We start from the raw sequence: 27,618 nt of genomic DNA, 5'->3' as shown, positions 1-27,618 counted from the left end.
TGAGAAGAGCCAGCATTAAATTTCCAAATGTGGGATTTTGTTATTTTCTCTCTCTCTCTCTCTCTCTTTTTTTTTTTTTTTTTTTTTTTTTTTTTTTTTTTTTATGAGATGTACCGAATTTACAAGTTAACAGTGCATTGCATGATTCACACGAAACATATCCTGTCTGCTGATTGTCTCCAGTGACTACAAGTAGGAATGTTTTTGAAAACATCAGAACTGAACCCATCTCTCTCTTGATTAGTTCATATTCACTGCTTTGAGTTTTAGCCATAATGCCTTCCGTTGATTCACGTGGTATGGTGAACTTCAGCTCAAAACTAATGGTTAACTGAACCATACTGTTTATTATACTTTTATACCTCCAAATTCCCAGTCTTTGCTCTATGTAAACAACGGCTACTCATATTTGGATGAACCACATTGTTTGCAACGTCAGTAAAACAAGCAAGGCCATTCTCGCTAGTCAGCAAATTTTGCTTCGAACATGCCCTGTTGAACTAATTGCAGCAAACTCTGGCATTTTAGCTTACATGCTCCACTCATGCGTGATAGTGGTTGCATATGTAGGAAGGCTCATGTTACTCCACCTTGGTTACCCATCTTAAGTTCAAACATTGCACGCCTCTAATAGTGAATTTAATTGAAGAATGGTGCTGATTTAACTGGTTTAAAAATACATGACGTTCCTAGGACCTTCTGTCCATACCACAAATGTGTCATCAACATACATCTACTATATAATAAGTTTTACGGGCACCGAAGATACAGCCTCCTCCTCAAAGAGCCCCATAAAGAAATTAGCCACTTCCTCGTGAACAGTCAAGATTTTCTTTTAAGACATGGAGCAAAGTTCTCCGTGAAACGTAAAGAGTTTCACCTTTTTTCTTGACACGGCATAAACCCAAAAACCCATATCATGTCAATAATAATAATTTATTATTTGAAGATACAGTACACAAATAGTTAGAGATTACACTAGAATTACTGACATTCACTTTTACAATAGTTCACAATAGAAGATCTCCAATTAGTACAAGTGAGTACATGGTATCAGCTGCATTGTATACCACATAGTTTACATACGCAGGATTCATCTAGGTCATAGAACAACTCAGTATTACACAGCTTGTGGTGGTATGCATGCACCGCCATCAAGTTAATAAAGTGTCCAAATCTTGGTTAGTGTTTGTCGAAGTCCTATTAATCACGACCTCCCTTGCATAGAAGTCTATCCTGATTCAGTCTCATTTCTTCACTCTGCCCTGCATTAGTTTCTCCCAGGTGTTTGAATGGTAGACTTTACTTCATCCGGAGGTTCTCGAAGAAGGTCTCCTTGGCAAATTCATATGGTAGTCAAGATTTTGCGTATTTTGACATCCCCAGGGTAGCTTTCAGAAAACGCGACTTGACTGCTTCGAGTGCCCTCAAGTCCGCCATAGTCAACTTCTCCCAGATGATTTCCAGCCCATGTGTGGTGATGGGAGCTATTTTCACATCAAATAATCTCAAAGCAGTTCCCAGTGAAAGATTCGAGATTGTTTTAATGTCATATATAGCATTGGTTGCCGCCATGGCTCGAGACTTCATGTGAGCTCTGTAGACTCGAGCTATTGTTTGGAATGTCAGCCCTAGATATGCGAATGTATTTAATGACTTGAGGGGAGTTGATCCTAGGTAAATGTGACTACCTGCTTCTCTGGTTTCTTTACAAAACATCATTTTTACAGTTTTCTCAGTGTTGATTTTCATTGTGTTATCCTGTGCCCATCTGTCTAGATTGTCAATAACTTTTTGCAATTCGGGTAGGGACCTTGAACCAATGACCATATCATCTGCATACCAGTAAAATTAACTTTTACTGTTCCAAGCTTAGCTACCATCACAACGTCATATGTCGCAATGTTAAACAGCAGGGGGCTGAGTGGGTCGCCTTGCAATACTACACTGGTTTGCGTTATCAAATTCAAAGATGTAACACGGTCATCAGTTTGTAGGTAATTAGTCATCAGAATGTTGCTAATCAGTTTCACGAGTTTGTTGTCTTCACCCATTATGGCTTCCAGTTTAGTAATTATTGTAATTATTAACCGACAGCTTAACATGTCAAAGGCTTTTGCATAATCAACAAACGTTACATGAAATTTGCATCTTGTATGTCCTAAAGTTTCACAAATGTCATTCATCAGGTTGTTAATGGCATGGACGGTACTCCGACCTTTGCAGAATCCAAACTGTTCATCTGGGAGTTTATGATCAACTGCTTCTGCAATCCTTTTCATGAGAAGTTTTGACAAAACCTTTAACATGTTCTGTTCTAAAGCTATCCCTCTATCCCTCTGTAGGAGATTGGATCTGATTGGTCACCTTTTCCTTTGAACATTACGTTGATAGTCTAAATTCTCCATGCCATGGGGATGTTACACACTTTTAGACATAGGTTCAAGAGGAATTCATTAAGATAAGTTCCAGTTTCTCCATTTTTGAGAGTGATTTTGATAGAATCTTATGGTGTTCTTTTAAGAACCAAACATGTCATTCTATTTTAAAGAAGTTGTTTCTTTTTCTGGTATTACACTGTTACCATGTGTTTTCTTTCCCAGGTACCGTCAAACGGGGAGATTTCGGCCACAGAGGTGGTTTCAGACGGTATGGTAGATTTACCTTCTTATGTTGCATAGCAAAGAGTCGCACTCCCGTGCAAGATTTTTTTATTTTTTATTATGAGTCGACTGCATACTTCGGAAAATTTCCAGAGTGCACTGGCATTGGTGAAAGTTCAAACATTAGCATTAAGTGAACACTTTCGATTGAGCGACCGGAAGGAATGCATTATGATTATGATTCTTAGCGAGATCAACTGACTGAAGTGTTCATAAACGATTGCTGTGGAATTTTGGTGTGATTTAGTGAAAAGTAGTGTTTTATGCACATTTTATTAAAAACTGAAAGCAGTCTGGGTGATTATGGACAATGCCTAGAAATGCCTGCCTAGAGCCAGAAATGAGCTACTTCAAGATGTAATTGCAACCAAAACTATTACAGAAAGCCATACGTGATATGTAGCAAGTTGTCTTATAGAAAGCATTTGATTTGTACGGTATACCTTGGTCCACCCTACAAAATGAAGTACAGAAAGTACATCCAAAAAAATAATGGGAGGACAACCAGTACTAAATGAGGAAGAAGGAAATGCCCAAGGAAGCTCGTTACCCTCCAACACAACCTGATACTTCCCGCCGTCGCGAATGAAGTGTTCTTCGTGGAAAGTGTACTTTTGGCCGTGACTTTCTCCGAGTTGATAGCAGTGCAGAAAGATGTGATGGTGCTGACAGCAGCAGTGAAAATGAATGCTATAAAACACACAATGAAAGTAATGAAAAAGGTAATAACGTTCTGGTGTTGCAAGAAGAGGCTTTCCTTGTTGCAGATTATAAATACAAGTTGAGGAACAAACAGCATACAAGGCAGTATGTTGGTATTGTACCGGTTACGCACGGTTCATGCTGTATTTTTTAAAGATCAATAATGATTAATCATCACGCAAGACATTTACTGCGGCCTTGGTTTGTTTACGCTCGGTGAAGCGAGCCCACCTGAAGCAGCTACAGCTGTACGAGTGACGTGGACGCAGGGGCAAAATAGACTACCCGCCTGGTCATGTCTCATGCTGCCCGGCAGGGACTGGCGTGTTCTAGAAGCCACATCACACCTTCCCGAATGTTCGACTTGAAAATTTTAAAACTCCTGTAATAATGATCGTATGAACTTGAGAGATACATCATTTTGTAGAGGATCGCATAAACGTCTCTAATTATAAGTTTCACGTAAATCTGTCAAGGGATTCTCGAGTTATCCAACTTTATAGAAATCATATCTGATGACGTAGATGCACATATCGTATATAAGACGAGCTCAACCCAAACACATCAGTGCAGTCGTAGTCGGGAGTATAGTCTGACTCACCATGCTGCATCATTACTATGTTCGTCGGGTCAAAGTGCTGACCAATATCTTCGAATTATACATGTCCTATACTGGACTTAGCTTCTGTGAGTTGATTTGAACTTTGAATTTGTGTGCGTGTTGAAACTCCAATATGTGACAAGTCTTATAGTGGATTTAATTTCTGACAGTCAATTGGAACTTTGAATTTGTGTACGTGTAGAAACTTCAATACAAGTCTTTATAATTGTGGAACTTAATTTTACACCATTTTACAATTGCGGAACTTTGCCTCAACAACTGTTGTGCATTGCAAAGTGACAAACCACTGCATCATTATTATTAACTGTGGAATGTTCTTAAAACTCAGTCAGCTTATTTTCATGAAAGTGTTTAAACTTTTTTCACAACCATAAATGCAAGCGATTGCCTATTACATAACTTATACTTGTGTGCTGTGACACAAGTGATTAATTCTGAATGATAATCAATTCAAACTGTGTTAATGTACAACTGTGTATAAAACCCAAACCCCATGGCACTACAGCCCTTGAAGGGCCTTGACCTACCAAGCGACCGCTGTTCAGCCGGAAGGCCTGCAGATTACAAGGTGTCATGTGGCCAACACGACGAATCCTCTCGGTCGTTATTCTTGGCTTTCGATACCGGGGCTGCTATCTCACCGTCAGATAGCTCCTCAATTCTAATCACTTAGGCTGAGTGGACTTCGAACCAGCCCTCAGGTCCAGGTAAAAATCCCTGACCTGACCGGGAATCGAACCCGGGGCCTCCGGGTAAGAGGCAGGCACGCTCCCCCTACACCATGGGGCCGGCCCAACTGTGTATAGTACTTGCTAACTTTCTTATTTTCTCAATTTCTGGGTTGAAGTGAATGATGTTCATTTCAAAACGAGCTGCATTTTGAACTGTACATAATAATTGCTTACCTTATTTCTTCCTCAAAGTGTTTAATAATTAGTGCAGCCGTGTCCATAGGACAAACTCTTGAGCAATCAAATATTTATTTTTGTGTCAAGTGCACCCATATTTTAGTGGAAAGCAACCACACACTGTGCACAATTTATGAACAGTCTTCAGTTCCGTTATTTCTATGAACTTATGTTTATGAACTGCGATTTATTTCTTTTCTAAATTTGATGCTATTCGCATCTTCATCTTTAAAGAACATTTAAATTCTATCTACAAGTGACTAGTAGAGTTCGACTGCATATCACAACAATATTAAATTAAACAAGTGTCAAATAAATGTATCAGGGGACTGTGCTATTGTAAAGTGACGAGTGATTACCCGCAACATCCTTGGAGAACGTCAGAGACCATCTAGAACTTCAGAGGTACGAGTTCGATCCCACGTCAGACCGACCTGGGTGTTCCCGCTCCATTTCATCGCAACAAGAGGGGCTTGCAGAACGAGGTCCAGCCCAGTTCAGCATGGTGATCTGGGAGTACCGGTTACCTGATAGGCAATGTTGAAGACGACAAATATCTACACTAAGGTGATATGCAATTCTTCGAATTAATACTTAAAACAAATTTCAAGTTTTCTTGTAGATAGGACCCTTCTTCCTGTACCAAGCCCTAGCTATAATTTGCCTGAAACAACCCTGAGACATAACTCGTGCAATCTTAAAGTAAATGATAAAGTCGGGCTATATTTTACTGGTACAGTATGGCCTCAAATATTCGTTCAAGGGATGTGAATGTCAAATACTTGCGTCCACATAAAAATAGCAGAAAAATCTTTGTGTGCATTAACATCCCTGATGGGGATACATCAGCTAAAGAACAAATTTCAAAAATACTTCCAGCCCAAGTTCAGAAGAGAAGAATGTTATTTTCAAAGAAAATGTATTTTAGATTTATAGGCCAAAGCAGCTATATGTTCATTGTATCTAACTTTTTTTCCATTACGATTTGTATCGTTCGTAAGAAAAATTAAGATCTTTCAGTAGGATTTCTGTGCAGCTTATAACAATATTTCAATTTATATCGGAAAATTTTACATTTACCTTGTCAGAAAATGAAGATTGATCAGTAACACATTAAATTTATCATTACAATGATTTTAACCAGCTGTTGCCTGTTGTTTCAAGGGGCCTAACATCTAAGGTTATCAGCCCAGAACACTTTAAATATCATAACACTAATACACTTTGAAACTTCAAAAAGTGGTTTAAAAAGCATGTGCGTCCGAAATCACCCCGATGTATGGGGTGAATTTGGACCCTCCCTTTTTGTTTTCTCTGGAACACATATATAGGCTTTCTTTTTTTTTTTTTTTTTTTTGGTAGGGTATTGTATTAATTGGATATGTTCATAATTATTAGGATGATAAACAATACAATTTCAGATTCCCTTCGTGATTTAATACATACATAATCATTATAGAATGTTATGCCTTTCAGCATTCAGTCTGTAAGCCTCTGTGAATTTATTAAACGTCGCCACAATCCTCAATTTGCAACTAGTGTTGTGGCATCATTTAGTTCTATACCTCTTATCTTTAAATCGTTAGAAACCGAGTCTAACCACTGTCATCTTGGTCTACCTCTACTTCTCTTACCCTCCATAACAGAGTCCATTATTCTCCTAGGTAACCTATCCTCCTCCATTCACCTCACATGACCTCACCACTGAAGCCGGTTTATGCGTACAGCTTCATCCATCGAGTTCATTCATTCCGAAATCACCCCCTTTGACGGTAGTTTATAAAACTGACGAACCTAACAGCTATAAATTAACAGAGATTAAGTGTTGTCTACTGTCGTTTGAGCATTTTGAGTACTATGTGGACTGGTGCCATATCTTTAGTTTATTTGTTTACACTGTTTACGCCCACATTGGAACACCGAAATCAACCTTATAAAATGAAATCTTCAAAAAATAAGTTCATTTTGTAACGACAATTTCTTCCCTTCCCAAAACTTCTTCATTCTGGACGATCTTCCAGCCCGCCCTTCTGCTGATATAACATGCTGCTTAAGTTTTGATGTTTTAAGAGATAGTTTTGTATATTTATTCTTTAGAATCTTCTTCTCTACTCTATTTTCAATTTGCTCTGTGGTAAGTTTCAGTTCATCCTAATCCATTTGCATTTCTTTAAATCAAGTGTTTTTCGTTTTACTATTCCAAAAGAAATCAAAAGGCTGTTTTAGAGTCTAAAATTTGGCAAACTGTATATGTGTCCAAAAATTGCAAACCTTAAACTTCTCATCGTGTCACTTTCCTTGTATATTACTGAATTGGGTAAAAGTCTCCACTGGCCATCAACCTGATGTTTTTCACTAATAATTGTCCGAAGAATTCTTCTGTCCACTTTCTGCAGTTTGTCTGTTGTTCCTTGGGTATTTAACTTTGAATAATGTTTCACTTGCATAGGTTGCTTCTGGTTTGATGACTGAGTTATAATGGTGAAATTTACCATTAATTGAAATAGACTGGTTTTTGTAACTCGGCCATGTAATCTGTTGTGCTCGTCTCAATTTTTAGAGTTCTATTATCTATGGATGCTTTTTCATTAGCATTGCAAGTGACAATTTCACCAAGATATTTAAATTTATTTACAACTTTCATTTTCATAGTATTATTTAATATAATACGTGGAGTGCCAACTTTAAAGGGAGTCATCATTTTCGTTTTCTCGAAATATATTATCAACCCAACCTTCGCTGCTAATCTTCCTAGTTCCTTTACTTGAAATTTTGCTTCTTCTATACTATTTGTTAACTTTTTAAGTGCTGAGTTGTACCTCAGTGCTGAGGTTTTTCATTCGTATGTAAAGAAAATTGTAGAAGCCTCAATTTTTAACTTATCAGTGGGGTGATTAGCTTAAAATGTTTATAAATGTTGGTTGTTTATAAATCTAAATCCAAATGGAAAATCCTACGCTTATGTTCATATTATTTTGAGAGAAAACAAAATTACACTTATGAGCCCATGGGTTTTATACAAAGTAAGGAGCCCAAAATAATAATATTTCCTAAAATCTGTAGGCAACTAATACATGTAACTTCTTAGCAGTACATAAGTTGAATTTAAAATACTTTCCAAACCTGGAATGTGGTGATAGTTAAATATTTTCGACTGGTTGGTTGTGATGCCAATTTGTTCAACTATCTGCACCAACTCCACTGGCACAAAAGTTTCTAAAAAATCAATGATTTTCGGCTTTTCATCAAACACTACTTAGCCCTCAGAGCCTGTCCCAGTTACCTGAAACTCTGGTGAAGAGAAGTAATCCATCCGCCACAAAATTAGCAATAAAGTAGCTTTTGTACACACCGTGTTTTCTTCTTTAGTTTAGAAAGAGGCTCTGTTTCTCTCTCTCTCTCTCTCTCTCTCTCTCTCTCTCTCTCTCACACATACAATATTTTCGGCACTCTATCACTCTCACTTTCAAAATCGTTCAACAATTCCTTAAAATGATTATCTCCATCATCACTTTTCGCTGTGGTTAATAACTGAAAGATTCTGTGATCCGAAATAACATTGCTGCAAGAGCAAATGAGTTGTTGTTCCGCCATGTTTGTTTACATCACAGATGAACTCCACAGATGTCTACAAAAAACTCTGTTAAGTTACTTCCCAAAGCTATAATCTCCGATCAGTTAGTTCTACATAATGCCCAACAGATGGCAGAACATGTCAGAGATCAAATTCGCACTCGAAAGTGAACCAGGAAACGCAAAAAATTAAAATTCTCGCTCACCGTCTATAGACGGGCGTAGCACTGGTGGACCGGCCGCGTCAGCCCGTCTATAGGAGGGCGTAGCACTCATTGGGTTAATAGCGCCAGATCATCAGCAAATGCAAGACAATTTAGTCACATATTTCTTCCAATCCTAACAGTCGGAGGACATACCTTACTCCATTCATGCATAATTTTTTCCAGCACACAAACATCAATGCGTTAATCCGTCTCCCTATTGAAGACCAGTATGAATTTCAAATGGTTCAGAGATTTCATTTCTGAACCTAACTTTACACTTTGTGTTTCTCAGAGTGACCACAATAAGGTTAGCGAGTTTCCGATGTAGACCAAGTTCAGTAAGGCTATGTAAATTGATTCACACTGGATATTACCATCAGCCTTTTGAAAATCAACAAAAGTGATCACTAAATTTTTGCTCCTAATGCATTGATGTTTTATGATCCATTTGAAACTGATAATTTGATCTGGACAACTTCATCCTGGACGAAAACCACCCTGATATTCACCCAATTGACTATCAAGCTGGTCATGGATTCTGGAATATAGGATCTTTGAGAAAATTTTATACGTGATATCTAGCAAAGAAATTCCCCAATAGTTACTACGATCTGATCTTCACCTCTTTGTGGATTGGGTGTATAATTTCAACATTCCATTCTTCAGGCAATTTCTCTGTATCCCAAATGTCAAGGAGATGTTCATGTAGATTCCGAATAGTCTGTATACTTGCATTCTTCCAGAGTTCCGCTACTAGTTGATTATCTCCTGGTGCTTTAAAATTGTTCAGTGAATCAATAGCTGCACTTACTTCATAGTAAACCGGTGGTATGATCTTCTCCAAAGGCGTTTTATTTCTGGGAAATAGATCGAACTCAAAATATTTTTCAGGTTCATCACTATTTAGTAATGTTTTGAAGTATTCAGCCAAATTTATAGCATTGTCGTAATCATTATGGGCCACTTTCTGTTCTTATATTTGATCAGAAGACTAGGGGGAGTATAATTTTTTTAGTATTGTTTGAATGTCCTACAATAGTCTGTTTTATTTCGATTGAAAGCTTATCAATAGATTTTAATGTTTCCTTCTGATAATTTACTTTAACCCTCGTGATTTCTTTAGTCGTTAATTGTCTAGCATTGATTAGTTCTTCTCTACAGCTTTCTGTTTTTTTGGAACTGGTCGTTCAACCAGGCTTTATGCCGGCGTAATATTACTGTATCACACCGTCCATTCCACCAAGCATGTTTTTTCATTTTTTTTAATGGGAGCAACTTCCGTGCTATTGCTTTTAGTTTGTTAATAGTGGTTCCCAAGCTATCACTTAAAAGTGTTGTGGATTTCTCAAAGTATGTTCAATTATCTTTTCCTATTAAGGTTATGCGGTTTATTTTTCCTTTTAGAAGTTAATTTAAATTTAATCCTGGAGATGTAAAGGTCTGAATCAACACTGACACCTCGCAGAACCTTAACATTATAAATTCCTTTATGAAATTTACGATGCATGGCCACATGTTGGGATTCACCCAATTTAAGATTCTGACTTTTCCAAGTATTTAATTTATGCAGTTTTCTTTTAAACCTTGCTGTTTCTAAAATTAGTCCATGGTTAATACAAAATTCAATTAACCATTTGCCATTCTTGTTCGTTAATTTAGGTGCTGGCCATCATCCCACCACAACACAAAATTTTCTCACATGTCCAATCTTTGCATTAAAATCACCAAGGAGAATTTGAATGTTAGTATCAGGTAAATTCCTTACCAATTGAATACTTGCCGGCAAAAACGTAACCCTCACTTTTCTAGAATGCTGGGTTTCCGTGCATAAACGATGTATATGGTCAGAAGAAGGCATGTAGGAAGTTATGTTGGCAAACATGTACGTTAAGCGCCTTTTTTCTTTTTTTGTTTAAATTTCGCCACGGGTCGTGGGGGTGCAGAAATGTATCAATGGAGGAGGAATGTCGTGTGTCGCTAAGTCCTAGTGTATGCAACGATAAACGTAGGGGACAAAAACGTAAAATTAAATACAGTAAACGGAAGAGGAATGAAAAGAAATACAAGCGGAATTTGAGGCAACCATATTTGGCCCACAATAACAAATCAGTGCCTGGGAAAATCCCTGCTGAACAGGTGGGTGCAAAAACGTAAGCCAATGGAAGAAAGTCAACGTATTTAATGGGAGATTCATATATCTTATATTTTAATGTGTAATCAGAGCTTTTATTATCGACTGTATTATAAACGTGCATAATGTATTATATATACTTTATATGCATATAAATATGTCTTGCTCTCTTTACAGATTGCTACCTGTAAATGTAAATACCAATGTAGAACACCGAGTTTGGAGGACAATTAGAATGCTATTTGAAGAATTCTACAATTTAGACTACAATGCACAAACACGACATTTAGCTTCGTCGTGCATTGAAATTGCAGATATCAAACGCAGGGAGACCGACGATGCCATTTCGCACAGACACTGCACATTTAAGTAATTTTTAAGAAAAATTGCAGAACAAATTCAGGTATGCAAAAAAAACCTTATGCACAATATATAGAATTACTGCTAGATGTCTGCAAATGCTCCAAGAGAAGATAAAATGTGGCATTCCCTTTGAAGACAGAAGAGGTATGCATAAGAATTGTGCAAACAAACTTCAGATCAATGTGAATTGATAAGAAAACACATTGAGAAGCTACCAAGACAAGAAAGCCACTACTTGAGACATAAGAATGAAAAGCTCTGCCTGAGTTCCAATTTGAATGTTACTAAGCTTTACCAACTCTTTAAAGAAGAGAATTCTACAGTACAATGCAGTGAAACAGCATACAGAGATATTTTCAGGGGAGAATATAATTTACGCTTTGGAATACCACGTTCGGACTCATATAGGTATTGTGATAGACTGTTCCTCCAGACTTAACAGTGAAAATGAAACCGAAAGAAAGAAAATAAAATCGAGTGAAGAAAGAACTTTAGTGGTGTGGTCAGACTGATGTACAGGGCAAGATGATAACTGGAAAACCATTGTTTTGTATCAGTATCTTCTGAACTCTAAATACTTCACATCTGTGGAGCAAAAATTTCTAATCACGGGCCACAGCTTTTTGCCCTGGGATCATTTTGCATTAATTGAGAGAAATAAGAAGTACCACCTAGTGTACGAACCGTATGAATGGGTCCAGGTAATAGCAACTGCAAGACCAAGCAACTCGTTTCTGATTTGCTACATGCAGCAAGATTATTTAATTGATTTGAGCGCTATTGAAAAACAAATCCGTAAAGATCCAAATTGCAAAATGACGGACTAAGTTTGGATGAAGATATTCTCACACTCTCCAACAGTACTTCAATGTCGCAAGAGCCATAACTACCTACAACCTTAGTACTACGCAAACATAGCATTACTTTCTAGAGATAAAACCAACATCTCAGTTCTGCCTGTTGTAATAAGCTTGGATAGACTACCCAGACCCATTGCCTGTTCTGCAGAAAAGAAAGCTAATCCGCTAGACATGTATCAATACATTCCTGAAAAATATTGAGGTTTTTATGAGAAACTAAAGTTAAAGTGAAGTGACATTGTAAAGTTTATTCATCATTGCAGAATATTCTCGCAACAATATTGCTGGTGTTCAGAGAATTCTGTTAAACAATGGGAAGCTCTAACAATGGGTATTGCAAATTAGAAGTGTGGTTTCTGTTTAGTTATTTTTGTACAGAATAAAAATAATAAATGATATTAAAAGCTATAAACATTTTCAGTAGTATAAACCTTGTAACCCGCAAAAATGTGCTACTTCCGTTAAAGTTACAACCTTTTTGCACAGACGTCCATCGATCATCTCTTCTATCCTGATTTTAAAGTCGCACATTGCCAAAATTATTATGCTTTTATAACTAGTGAACTCATTTAAAGTAATTGTCAATGGCAGAATAAGCATTCACAAACAATTTGTCTGTTTACTTGTTTTTCTTCTCCCCTGAAAAATTTGCATGTTGAGGGTTACGTTTCTGCCGGCAGGTATTCAGTTGGTGAAGTTCATCCCAAAATTGATCTGTTAGCTCTTTGTCAGTTCTGTTGGGGCATGAACATTTATCAATGTATAAATCTTGTTTCCCCACTTTAATCGTTAATAATTCTACTCTTGATGAATTTGAAGAAAATTCAAATAACGGAATCTAGAATTCTATTGTGTATCAAAAAACCAACTCTAAATTGAGGAACATTCTTTATGACTCTTTCACCTGGAGGTCCTTCATAGAGACTATACCCTCCTGACTCAATTGGGTTTTGATCAGTATTACATAATTCTTGAAGAGGTGTGATTACAATTTTATGTTGATTCAAAATATCTATTAGATGATTCAACTTATCAACCTTCATCAATGAATTGAAATTTAATGTTTCCAAATACGAAGACTTTCCTGGTTTATAGAACTTCAATACATTCTTAGTTTGATTAATCTGCGTGATTGATCATTAAGTCTCTGGGCACTCTGACTCGCCACAATCCTCTGACACCCCACCGTATCCGAATGGTGTCTTCATTTGGAAGATTATATAGCTGTCCAAACCGGTGGATTCTTCCAATAGACCTGCTCGGATGTGGATATCCGCGGATTTAGTGTCTTGGCGGATGCAAACTGTATGGCAGGGCAGATAATTTTGCTGATAATTTATAAATAATGAAGTTTATTGATTTTCACTCAGGTATACTCCTATTTTTGCTTGTGGTTAGGCCCTTGACAGTGGTATAGGAGAATGGTTATATACAAAGAGCTTTGAGACCATCTAACCTTAGCCTAAATGGCTCCAGCCCGCAATTAACGGAAGGAACAAACGTCAATAAATCGATAGCTGTCGCAAGAGAAAATTCCTCATAAACCTATGACTTTACGGGGTCTGGTGCCAGGTACCAGGCTTAATAAATTTGATTGCAGGCAACCTGTTACAGGATTTAATACATTCAATTCCACACTCTGATGGTTTTAAGTTGCAGCAGTTCTTGCAATCTCAGTTTCATAATTTACTTTCACATGTCTGAGACGAGAAAATATTTCAAATTAGAACAAACCGCAACCAGTTTAGTGTGGTACACTTCAAAACATTCCTCCAGACAATAGGCAAGACTTGCACTCAGGACACACATTTTCCCTCTCCCTTGCTTCTGTAGCACACTACAAACTGACATGTGGACTTGTCTGCTTTTCTGCTGGGGGGGGATTCTTTTAATGAAGTATCACCAAATTAAATGATGATGATGCTTGTTGTTTTAAGGAGCCTAACATCAAAGGTCATCGGCCCTCACCAAACTAGATGTAACACAGTTTTGTTTGTAGAATGCCTACCTGAGACCATTGTTTCTACATCATCACCACCACCACCACCACCACCACCACCACCACCACTATGATCATCCACCACTGATCTGTATTTAGAACTGTTGTCCAAGTGGCAAATTCCCAATCAATTGTTCACTTATTCTTAAATAATCGTTCAATAGCAGAGGAACAACATTTATCATTAGAATACCATTTCATGTTCTGAACAGGTAAACTGGAATTATATGTTATCTTGCACTTTTGTCACACTACTTACACTGTCAAATGATTTGTCGTTCACTATATTCATTTCCTCTACTCACCTAATTGTACTCTTGTGCCCTCAAATTGGTAAATTGTTTCTTATTTAGGTTGGTACTCTGAATTTTTATAGCAAAGGAAAAAAAAAATCAGCTTTTTACATTTTTGTTACTAATTTTTAATTGAATAACATTCACAACTGGGAGTGTACACTTTATGCCCCTACTAGTAACAGCAAACCAAAATCTACACTTAAAATTCCCAGTTGAGTGACATCTACGAGGTCCTTCTCATACAACCAGACTAGGCATCGTTTAACCCAACAAGCGCCAAAGGTCGATATTTGACAGACCTAACTACTGTCTAGGATCAGTGTCAAAAATTTTGAAGTATAGTTAGACAGTACTTTTAGGAATATCAGTGAAACACTGAACTACCTTCTGAGGATAAGGCCAGGAGATGTACTGATCTTCCTTTCTAGTTACTCTGACTTCACATTTTGTGTTACCTTGGAGCTGAAGGGACAGTTGTTCTTGTCTGAGACTGATGGGCATCATAATGTAGATGGTTAACAAACTGCTAAACATTATGGATGATTATTCAAATATTTCAAATTTACTTTCACATCATTCGTTTAGTGTGGTACACTTCAAAAATCATAACAATAACAAGGAACTCAAACTATAAACTATAACCTGAGCACAAATGCAAGTGTGAAGAGGGGACTCAATCAACCTTCCTTTAATTTCAAAACTTCATCCATGCCTCAACAAGGAACCTGGAAATTAGTATTTATCAGCAACATCATACAATAAGAATGAACAACCTACAGAACCTCAGTCGATTACGCTCCCCGCAAAATTGCGGCCCAACAAAGCACCTTGATTGTGTATTCACAACGGTTGGTCTCAGTGCCGACATGCTGCAAAGACGTTTCAACTTAACACTGAAACCTCAGTGATCCTCTATTCTATAGGAACTGTATTATCAACCTCTGTTATACAATTTTTGGAGTGTGTGGCATTCAAGGGACTCCAGCAAGCCAAGCCCTTTATTGCACCATATGTACATATGTATATTGTTTGACATAATGTTGGCAACAGCATGGATTTTTGAATGGAACTCCAATGAGTCTAAGCCCCATATTGTACCATATGTATATATCTTAAGTAGTATTATATTAGAATAAGGCATTCTTGTTAAATTAGTTTTAGTAATGTTTTACGTACTGTCACTATTAAGCAGGTTCACCAACAGCTGATGATGACCTTTTTACAGGTCGAAACCGGTACTGATTCAATGTAGATAACTTCAAACATTTTGTAATAAAGTATTGATTAGGTGGAAACCTCATTCTTCATACTTGCAAGGAACTCAAATTTGAAAGTTATTGCATGGTATCTACCGGTATCACACAGTACAACACATGGCATGTTCTGCTAACCAACCCTCCATAACTTACCATTACTCATGGATACCATTTCTCAAAATGAACACAGAACAAAGGTAACAATTTTATGAGTACAAAATATAGATAATATGCATCGACCAACACACAAAATAGTAGTTCAAATAACTCACTGAGAAGAGATTTTTGGTATTCTATCAACATTATAAGAGATATGGAAGCTCTACGAAGGCAGAGCATGTTAAGTGCATACTTCGCACTAACAGACGACTTCTCTACTACGACTCACACACTTCACTCCATGCTGTCAAGTTAACGACTCTCATACTTCATCGAATTTGGATACACTTTTGTAGGTAAGGTAATAAGAGTAATAGTGTTAATGCATATTGGCTAAAATGAGTTATTTGTATATGGATGTAAATTATGTGTCAGTATTTTTTTTGAGTCTGGTACTGTTTTGTTCTGGTTCGTGGTGTTTCCTGGAAAAGACATCAATATTAAGATAGACCTAAGTGAGAGTCTAATATCCCAAATTTCAGTTCAATCCATCCAGCCTTATTTTGGGCCAACCTATACAACATAAATACTAAACAGACATAAAACTGCCAACATTTTATTTATACAGAAGATAAATTTTAAAGCCTTTTCAACAGTTGACAAACTGAGGAATAAAAAAACTAGTTTGTAATCATCAACAGAAGTTCTTGATACTAATTTCTCTTGTTTTAATCATTGCACATTTAATTAAAGATATATTCCCCTTAAGATCTCATTAAGCACCATCTTCAATTACCACAAAACATGAACATGGGGTAACATTCCAAGTTATCTTGATCACCAGCATCTCACCTCTTCCCTAGTATGGTACTTGCACGCAGTTTCAGGTTAAGCTGGGGAACAAAGCCTTGTGTTCAGTGGGTGCAAACACACACACGAGCAAACACTCAACTCAGTGCAGGGTAACTGAGTTCTAAACGGAAATATATATGCATATAAAAGCAGGTTAAACAAAAGAAGTGCCTCAAACATAACAACATGTGTGCTCAAGGATAAAACTATTGCATGAGAACTCCATTAAAACTTGAACATAAAGAATTTCAGGGTAAGTATTATTTTATCATAGAGTTCATACACACTATCAGAGCAATGATCTATTTCTCAAACAGGTCTCATTTTTTAATATATAAAGCTAATATTTAATTGTAAGTCCTTTTTCATTTTAACTAATAAAACTAAGCCATTATAAACCTGCAAGGGGGAAAAAAAAAAAAACCTGCACAAAGCCACTTCCCCATGTAGAAAGGTTAAATCATAGACAAGTGGTAGGTGGAGGGAGTCATACACTGTCTGGCCTAATGTGAACACTATGAAGACTCACTGAGTTTTGCCACTTCTGTATTTGTTTTTGCACTCTTGTTTTGTTGTCATTTAACTTGCTATCCAGGGCAATTTTCATTGGGAGAAATTAGAATGAGAGTTTACACCAAACCATTGACATCCATACCTGCCAACTCTTGAAAAGGGCTATCAGTAAAACACATGTGCAACAAAAAAAAAAATCGAAATAGGTTAGGTTTTGGTCCACCCATTCAATGTGATTGTTTCTTAGTTTTAACTGTATCAATACGGATCTACACGATGAAGTTCGTAAATTGTACTATACCCAGGCTTGCCGAAAATAATACTTCTGGGCTACAAAATACATTAACTCATGCTTTCAGTAGGATACTTCAATAATAATAATAATAATAATAATAATAATAATAATAATAATAATAATTCAATGAAATCATATCTACTTACATCATAGGCCAATGATTTGTAGATGAACATAATAATCAAGAAGAAATCCATGTTAAACAGTAGCAGACATGGTGAATATTGGTTGGGAGCATACATAACAAGACTTCCTTGATAAATAAAACAGATGTGATAAATGAAAAAGGCTTTACACAATAAAACTTGCTTAACAAAACACAGGCAAGAAATAATATAATACACAATGCAAATCACATGCTAGTTTGACTTTAAAGTCATAGTTGTAGCCCTTTTAGCATCCTGCAAAAAGTTTTGAAAAAATGTCTTGTCATACCAAGGACCAGAACTTTTGGTCTTCAGAATAGAAATAGACTCCAGAGATTCATTGGACATAGATGATCTAAAACTGTTCTATTTTTCTTCACAAGGCTGAAAACACATTCACATTCTGCATTGTTATGGAGTATGGTGGGAATAGAGAGCATTACTCTAGAAATTCGGTTATACTTAAGAAGTCCATTGATTCCACGAATATTTGATATTTGTGCCCAACTGGAATCGCTTGTAGCATCTTGATTTACAGCCTAAGTGTCATCTACCTGAAGAGTTGTGAACTGCCTCAAGCTCGTTCACCACCTTATCTGCAGTTTCATACTCTTCCTTGCATAACATAGCGGGAAACATTTCAAAGCGAAAACGAATGGAAGAACACTGTGTACCTTAAATTTTGTCTAACCTAGCAACTTGAGCATGCTCTAACACATCGCCCTTGAGTGGAAACTTGTTAATGATGTAGTCAAAGGCAGTACAAAAGTAGTTTCTCACTGATGAAACAAAAAGGGATTTATCTGTATCTTGAAGATCATTCACTATGTTCGAAGTCTGAATGCCAATAACTAACTCAACATCACTTCTTTGATTTTTAATCAAGTCGTACTCAACTTCAAGCAATGAGGAGCTTTTGACAATTTAGGGCTTAACAAACTTGGTGAACAACTGCTTTAACAAATCCAATAGAAGTTCTAATAAAAAGTGAACTTGTGGAGAAGAAATCTGAAGGGCAACACTGAATTTGTCAAATACAGGAATAGTCACATGAAGGAAATAGTAAAATGCCTTGTTCAAGTTTGAGGACAGGAAGATAAACAATTTTTCCTCATGTGTTATAGCAGAAAGTAAAAAGTACTAAAAATACCAAAAAGTATTTTTAGGATGGGTTTGCTGCTCTTTTAGGGGCATGTGTAGTAGCACAATCAAGAATTATCATCTTCTGATACTCTTTAGATCTACTTTGTTCAACTCTAGGTATTCTGAAAGATTCAAGCTGGAGGAAATGTTTTGGGTACATAATATTACTTCCTCCTTGAAGAAAGGAAGAAGCAGATCTCACTGGTCCATTAGTCTATCCAAACATCCGCCGGAAGATAACCAAACAGTACATACATGCTTTAGAATTTTCTTTGCCTCTTTACTGTGGAAGATCTGAAATTTCTAAAGGTGTTCTTTCCTTTTGACACTCCTCTCTAAGACATAAAATATATCAACAAGGATCTCATCCACTTTGAGTGGTAATCTTCCAGCCCGTTTTTCAGCGGCTAGATTAATCAGGTGGCAAATGTAACCTATGATGGCAATACCTGGTTGAACTTCCTTCAGAACTGCTGAAACCCCATTTTTGCGTCCTATCATATCAGGAGCATAGTTGGAGCAGAGAGCCACACAGTTTTCAATTGGTATGAAACCTATGTTTCGCCTGTTGAGTCCCCGTCTAATGCTGGTATGGATAACACAGTGCTCACTACTTTTCTCCGTGGAATATCATACAATGTAACGACAACAGGATACAAGTTGGCATTCTTATCATTGCTTCCATTCGTCGCCAAAGAAAATGGTTCATTCTGAAAGAACTAACAAATTCAGATGATACATTTTTGACCACTTATTTACAATGCATGTAGTTTTCGTGCGTCACAGCTATAATTTCTTTGCAACTTGTGATGTGGGAAACATCTTAAATAAAGCACCAGCATGAGCAGCCGCACTTAAGGGCACATTGTGTTCCACCAAAAAGGAAGTAAACAGAGACTCTGCCTTAAATATGTCACTGTCAACGTTTCCAGACCTGGCAAAAAAGGTGTTTACTTCTTTGTTATTTTCGTTTGATTTAAGATAACTTACGTGTTTACTGCACATCACATGATTACTTAAATAGTTTCTTCCACCATGTGCAATATTAATATTACACCCACATACTGTGCAAAAGGCAATTTTTTTTTTTTTTTTCCTTTCTTGATTTTAGTATGCCCAGTGTACCGCTTCCATTGTTCTAAGAGCAATTTAGTTGAGTCAAATTGCACGCGATTACCGCTGGTGAAATTAAACACTCTCCATAAAGTGATGGAATATCAAGGAAATACAAGTAGTGCAAAAGAGTAATGGTCACGATCGTGGAGGCAGTGCATAAGACAAACTACTGTTTGAATTGTTAACGCCAACACTAATATAAAAAAATTAGAAATGAATGCACAACAATGAAAAGCGGACGAACTTCGGTCAAGAAAGAAGCAACTCGTTAAAGCATTGAAACTGATATAGCAGCAAAAGAAGAAAAGGATATATTGCAATTATACGCAAGAACGTATAATTACGATAGTAATATTAATAAATTCATGCTAAATACATGAAATACTGCAAGATTCAATCAACCAAGCATCAATAATTTCGTGTGGCTATTTCTAGCCGAGTGCAGCCCTTGTAAAGTACACCCTCCGATGAAGGTGGGCGGCATCTGCCATGTAACTGCGAGTTATTGTGGTGGAGGATAGTGTTATGTGTGGTGTGTGAGTTGCAGGGATGTTGGAGACAGCACAAACACCCAGCCCCCAAGCCATTGGAATTAACCAATGAAGGTTAAAATCCCCAACCCTGTTGGGAATCGAACCCGGGACCCTCTGAACCGAAGGCCAGTACGCTGACCCTTCAGCCAACGAGTCGGACAGCCAAGAAGAAGGCACAGAATAGGCCGTGGCTCGTAAAAGAAAGAATCAACTATAAAACGCCATTTATATAAACTAACTTAAGTAGCAATTACGTCAACAGTCTCAGCATTAATGCTGGCAAATGTGAATACATTAGGTTAAGTAGGTCTCGACACCCAGTAGAATGTATATAAACATTAATAATGTACATATTGAGAGAGTTAAAACTAAGCATTTGTTAGGAATAACCATTTCTGAACAACTAAAATGGAACGCACAAACAGAGGAAGCGAGATGCAAAGCTGCCAGGGTGCTCGGTTTTATGCACAGAAGCCTCCATGGGTGCAAGTCGAATGCTATACGGACGGCTTACCTGACACTAGTGAGACCTATACTAACGTATGGTCTACCTGCTTGGCACCCTACCACTGCAGCTAACCTTCACAAACTAGAAGGAATCCAACGTCGCGCTGAACGACTAATTAACAAGAACAGCTGCCCGTCTTCCCTCCCGGCAATCGCCTCCTTGTGTAAACAAAGCGACATCACCTTCTTACACAAGTCCCTGACAGGGGCTATTCACCTTTCACCATCCCCTCGACTCTCCTTATCTTACAGCTCCGTCCGTAGAGGCAAAGAGGTGTGTCTTACACCCCCCTTTGCGCGAACTGAGTCCTACAAACTAGGTTTCTTTGCTCGTTCAGCGCGGCTTTGGAAGATCTACCTGCCAACATTAAATGTAGAAATGTAAATATAGCTTAATCTTCAATCCATATTTACATATTTTGTCCACCGTATTTTCCCTTTATGAATAAATGATAGCAAGATATTTTTCGAGATGTCATTCATAGCTACTTAGTATAATATATAATTTTGATTTAAATATTGCATAATTTAATATGCCTGGAGACGTCCAACACTTTTTCTTAGTCAACGAAATAATTAGTTACAAGTCGAGTCTCTTTTTATTTTTATTTTTTTGGACACATGTTAAAATACTATGATGATTACCCCGAGATACTCGCCGACCCTAGCTGGAGTTTTCTTGTACGCCATCCATCCTGGAGGTGGGAATGGCGCAACGGGAAATCAACAGAATATGATTTTTTAAATGTCTGGAAGTACCGTTTCTTGTTGGATTTATTCATGAATCCTACAATACAAATAAAACGTATGAAAATGTCCAAGAACAAAAGTCTCAACATCTACTGAAACATCGAGAGGAACCTGGATCACTGAATGTGATGTTGGCTATGTTCTTCCAACAGCTCTCGAATGTCCACGTCATTCACCTCCAACCCCAGAGTCTTCCCTAAGGACAAAATTTCATCGACAATCGGCGGCTCATTGTCAACAACAATCTCCTCAAAGTCATGTGCAAGAACACAGTCAGGTCACAGCTTTCCACAAGCGGAAGTGAGAGTTCTCTTGGTGACTCCGTCCCAGGCTTTATCGATGATCTTCAGGCAGTTCACGATGGGGAAATCCTTTCTCCCAAACTCTCCGAGGGTAAGGTTTGTTCCTTTGGTCACTTCGAAGCATCACTGAAATAGTGCTTTGGTGTACAGCTTCTTTAAGTTCGAAATGACTTGCTGACTGCAGTGGTGGCGTAGTGTTGGAAGGAAGGAACTAAACCTTAATAAACTTGAATTCCTCCAGTAAGTCGTAATCAAGGCCTCAAGGCCTGGAGGATGAGCAGGAGCATTGTACATAACCAGCAAGACTTTGAGCAGCAGATTATTTTCTGAAAGGTATTTCTTCACTACAGGACCAAAGATCTCGTTCATCCATTCAACAAACGAACAGGGGAGGGGAAAACGTAGGCACACGTGACGCTCATATTGCGGAACCTCGCTCGCTTATAAAGTTACAATTTCTTTTAAATTTTTGCTCGTAGACCAAGTTACTCGCATTCCGAGGTTTCACTGTACTGAAAAGAAAATTTTTATATATCACATAAAATAAATTCAATCTTAAAAGGCAGCACTGATAGCTTACTTATATAACGCGAACAAAAAGAATGAATGAAAATGCGAAAATAAAGGAAATGTATAGGTCTAAAAGAAATCATCTCATTACAAAGTTGCAGAAAGACCACAGGATGAAATCCAGTTGAGCAGAAATTGTAAGTAGTAGACTCATCCTAATACAAGAAACCAGTGTATGATACAAAATCAATTGAACACACAAAAAAAGTAGGCTATGGTATTTAACACAATAATCAATCAAAATATTTATAGCAAATTATAAGGTAGTCACATGAGTTTCATAAGGATTTTAGCAATAATAAGCAACAATTACTCTATTACCAGAGTGCATAATCATACTCGTATATACTGTCTACATGTGAATACTCCGTGCCACTGAATAATCCGTGCACCCTAATTTCAGGTGAGGAAATTAAGAAATTCAAATTCAAAATATTGACTTTGTGTTTTATTTACAATAAATTAATCCTACATAATCATGTACTCCATAAATGAATAAAATATACATCTGCTTGAAGAAATGTGTCATACTCTTCACATGCTGTTGCCAAGCATCGAAGACTCTGCCGACAATAGCAAAAAAAAGTGATGTACATTTTTTATCTATTTAGTCACCACCAACTTCCCATAAATTCACAACTAAGTATACTTTTTCAATATATGAATGTTTCATCTAAACAGTGTTATGTGGCTGAAGATGTTGATAATATACGAAACATGTACCACTTTTAACCAGCAAGTTGCCTTAAGAAACTCAATGTATCGACAAGGTGGAAAATAAAAAATACTTAGTTGTGAATCTGTTTAAGTGTGATACAGACCATGAAGCTGATTTTATGTAACCTTCCCACAGGGCATCATTCTCAGTTCCATCAAGTTAATACCTACATCCAACCTCTGTCTGTGTGACCCACGACACAGTACATATTCATTTCAACCCAGGCGAAACTAGCCAATTATGAATAACAGGGAAAGGTACGCAAAACCAAATAACACTTATAGTAAGAAGGTTGCCTACACAATCTATAGCACAAGGGAAATGCTGTTTGCAGGGAAGTACAACCAACGTTATTTAAAATAATATGTATATTACTTCATTAAATTAAAAAAAAAAGTGAAATGTATTTGCGTATATACAGTACGCTCATTGTGTGTTTCTTTCAATTTTCAAACTTTCTATACATGAGTTCATCTACACACACTTATACACTAACATTTGTAAAGGTGGAGGGAAAACTAGAGATAATATATATTTTTTGCAGTTCGGTAGCGTTTTTGTTCTGCTTTGTGGAGTTCGCCAGAAAACTATTCATCATAGGTTGTTCTGCCATTCGGCAGGTCCAATCATGGCTGTGACCTCCATATCTCTCGATCTTGTGCCCTTTTCTTCACTTCTGCATAATCTTCCTTTTTTTTTCTAATGCTGTCTAATAACTGATATCGCCTCCTTCCTCCTCCTCGTTTTCCTTTCATCATCCCTTCAATTGCTACTCGTAGTAAGGTCTTAGATTATGCCCTATCCAGTTTTTCTTCCTATTTTGGATTACGGTCAGCATGCTCCTCACTTCTCCCACTCCCTTCAGAACTTCCTCATTTGATATTTTATCTTCCCACTTTACACCTTCAATTCTTCGCCAAACCCACATCTCATATGCCTTTATTCTTCTCTGTTCTTCCTTCCTTAATGTCCATGTTTCAGCGCCATATAGACTGGTAACACCTTGCAAGCCTCTTCCTCAGATCTTTCTCTAGCAGGCCACAAAACAGTTTTTTCTTCTTGTTGAAGCTTTCCTTGGCTAAGGCAATTCGAGTTTTTATGTATGTTATAGAGTGAAGGTCTTCAGTCACAATACTTCCAAGATACTTAAACTTATTCACCTGTTCAATAATTTCTCCCCCTATCTTGATTGTCGCTTTTTCACCTTTACCTCCAAGTATCGTGAATTTGGTTTTCTTTTTGTTTATGCTCATCCATACTCTTCACACTTTTTGTTTAATTCTCTCAGCATTTTGCAGAGGTCCTTCACATTTTCAGCTATCACTGCCATATCATCAGCAAATCCTATACATTTAATTATCTTACCCCCAACATTGACACCTCTTTTACCATCCAAGTATTCACAAATAATTTCCTCCAAGTAAATATTAAACAAAGTTGGTGATAAGCAGCAACCCTGTCTAACACCTCTCCCCAGTCTGATTTCTTCTGTTAATTCTCCTCGTATTCTCACTCTAGCTGTTTGGTTGTAATATAATTCCTCGATCAGTCTTCTCTCTCTCCATTCCACTCCATGTTTTTTAAGTATCTCCAAGAGCTTATCCCACCTCACTTTGTCAAATGCCTTCTTTAAGTCTACAAAGACTGTGTATACTTTTCTATTCTTCTCTATGTACCTTTCTCCTATGACTTTCAGTAAACCAATGGCATCCCTTGTGCCTACTCCATGCCTAAATCCATATGGTAGAAAACCATTAAAGGACATAATATTAACATATGAGCCCAGTATCCCAGCTATAACCATACCAGTAGACAGGAACATTTCATCCTGCAAAAAGCCGTACCCACTAGCACTGAATACACAGCACTTGCAAGAACAGCAGTTACTGAGAAACTTCAGTTTTAAGTTTGATTTGGGATTTCTTTTTAGTTCTTTGAATTAACCAATCAGTTCTTCTGAAAAAAATACCACTATTAAGTTTATACTTTTTATATTTGAGTAGTCTAGTTACAAACATGGCCAACTCCATTTTTTTTTTAAATCGGGGTTTATGCCGATTCATACAGTAAAGAATATGGGGAATCTCATTACGAGATTAGTTAGTATCAAAATCGGCCATAACAGTGTTAATTTAGAATTATAAAATCAACCTAAGTTACATAAACATCCAACTCCTTAAGGCATTGGTAACAAAATCGACCAATTCCATGTCGACCAATCATAAGTTTCAATTTAATCACGTGACTGGCACAGATGTTTGTGGGAACTGGAAGTAAACAGTGGTTGTTGATATTGTGTGATATGAACGATTGCTGTACTAGAAATGTTTAGCTGTTTTTAATAGTTTTATTGTACCGTAAAAGGAATTAGGTAATTATACATCAAAAGGCTACTTTGTGATATGGAGAAAAATATCACTGGCCATTCTTACATGCCGAGCGATAGAGTTTATGGAACAATTGTAAGAGATTTAAAGAAAGTGGGTACAATTGTTCAACTAGAAGACTACCACGATGTTTTTAATAAACATGGAATGGTAAAGCTCCTGAAAACCCACTGGAATAATCTTGATTGGAAAGCTGAAGCTAAAACGTGTGTGAAAGATTCTGGAGCACTTCACTTTAAAATTTCACAAATTAAAAGACTTGTGCTTACAAGGAAGTCAAACTCGATTACTGTTAGTGGGGAACTCAACTATAATTTTGAGACTGTGCAGTCTTTGTCAGTTACGAAGAAAGATAAACGGTAAAGGTAAAAGGCAAACGACTGAAAGATATAAATCCTACAGAACTAGTTCCTGGCATCAGAGTAAAGCCATTAAAGATACAAGATGTGAGAAATTTGCTTCAGAAACACTATGGAGAGGAGTGGAACAAACATGAGAAACTGAAATGGTTTCAAAAGATTATTGACGAAAATGACACCAAGCCAGAGGTACCTGCAGAGGCTGATTGTTGTGAATGTCTCATTCAGAATACTGAGGGTGATTTTGAAGTTGTTGAAGTGATTGTGCAGTTTCAAAAAACTGAAAACTATCATAAAATGTGTGAAAGATCAACTTTCTTATACACTGACTGACAGAGCAAATGCAACACCAAGAGGGAGTGGTCAGAACTTTATGCCAATTGCAGGGTAGACTGACGTCCCTGAGGTATGCTCATGATGTGAAATGCGCCGCTGTGCTGCGCACGTAGCAAACGATACATGGGACACGGCGTTGGCGAATGGCCCACTTCGTACCGTGATTTCTCAGCCGACAGTCATTGTAGAACGTGTTGTCGTGTGCCACAGGACACGTGTATAGCTAAGAATGCCAGGCCGCCGTCAACGGAGGCATTTCCAGCAGACAGACGACTTTACGAGAGGTATGGTGATCGGGCTCAGAAGGGCAGGTTGGTCGCTTCACCAAATCGCAGCCGATACCCATAGGGATGTGTCCACGGTGCAGCGCCTGTGGCGAAGATTGTTGGCGCAGGGACATGTGGCACGTGCGAGGGGTCCAGGCGCAGCCCGAGTGACGTCAGCACGCGAGGATCGGCGCATCCGCCGCCAAGCGGTGGCAGCCCCGCACGCCACGTCAACCGCCATTCTTCAGCATGTGCAAGACACCCTGGCTGTTCCAATATCGACCAGAACAATTTCCCGTCGATTGGTTGAAGGAGGCCTGCACTCCCGGCGTCCGCTCAGAAGACTACCATTGAGTCCACAGCATAGACGTGCACGCCTGGCATGGTGCCGGGCTAGAGCGACTTGGATGAGGGAATGGCGGAACGTCGTGTTCTCCGATGAGTCACGCTTCTGTTCTGTCAGTGATAGTCACCGCAGACGAGTGTGGCGTCGGCGTGGAGAAGGTCAAATCCGGCAGTAACTGTGGAGCGCCCTACCGCTAGACAACGCGGCATCATGGTTTGGGGCGCTATTGCGTATGATTCCACGTCACCTCTAGTACGTATTCGAGGCACGTTAAATGCCCACCGCTACGTGCAGCATGTGCTGCGGCCAGTGGCACTCCCGTACCTTCAGGGTCTGCCCAATGCTCTGTTTCAGCAGGATAATGCCCGCCCACACACTGCTCGCATCTCCCAACAGGCTCTACGAGGTGTACAGATGCTTCCGTGGCCAGCGTACTCTCCGGATCTCTCACCAATCAAACACGTGTGGGATCTCATTGGACGCCGTTTGCAAACTCTGCCCCAGCCTCGTACGGACGACCAACTGTGGCAAATGGTTGACAGAGAATGGAGAACCATCCCTCAGGACACCATCCGCACTCTTATTGACTCTGTACCTCGACGTGTTTCTGCGTGCATCGCCGCTCACGGTGGTCCTACATCCTACTGAGTCGATGCCGTGCGCATTGTGTAACCTGCATATCGATTTGAAATAATCAATTATTCGTCCGTGCCGTCTCTGTTTTTTCCCCAACTTTCATCCCTTTCGAACCACTCCTCCTTGGTGTTGCATTTGCTCTGTCAGTCAGTGTATTTGTCTTCA

The 27,618-nt window shown here is 38.1% G+C and overlaps 1 protein-coding gene across 9 annotated transcripts in view; it reads right to left on the bottom strand.

The window, feature by feature from the left end:
- The window catches only part of yem (yemanuclein), a 661,372-nt gene that overhangs the window by 486,004 nt on the left and 147,750 nt on the right, over nt 1-27,618 (bottom strand). The gene's annotated exons all lie outside the window — the stretch shown is intronic.

Source organism: Anabrus simplex, chromosome 3, assembly GCF_040414725.1.
Source record: "Anabrus simplex isolate iqAnaSimp1 chromosome 3, ASM4041472v1, whole genome shotgun sequence".
Lineage (NCBI taxonomy): Eukaryota > Metazoa > Arthropoda > Insecta > Orthoptera > Tettigoniidae > Anabrus > Anabrus simplex.
The sequence above is the reverse complement of the archived record's forward strand: the minus strand, read 5'-3'. Positions and strand labels throughout refer to the sequence as shown.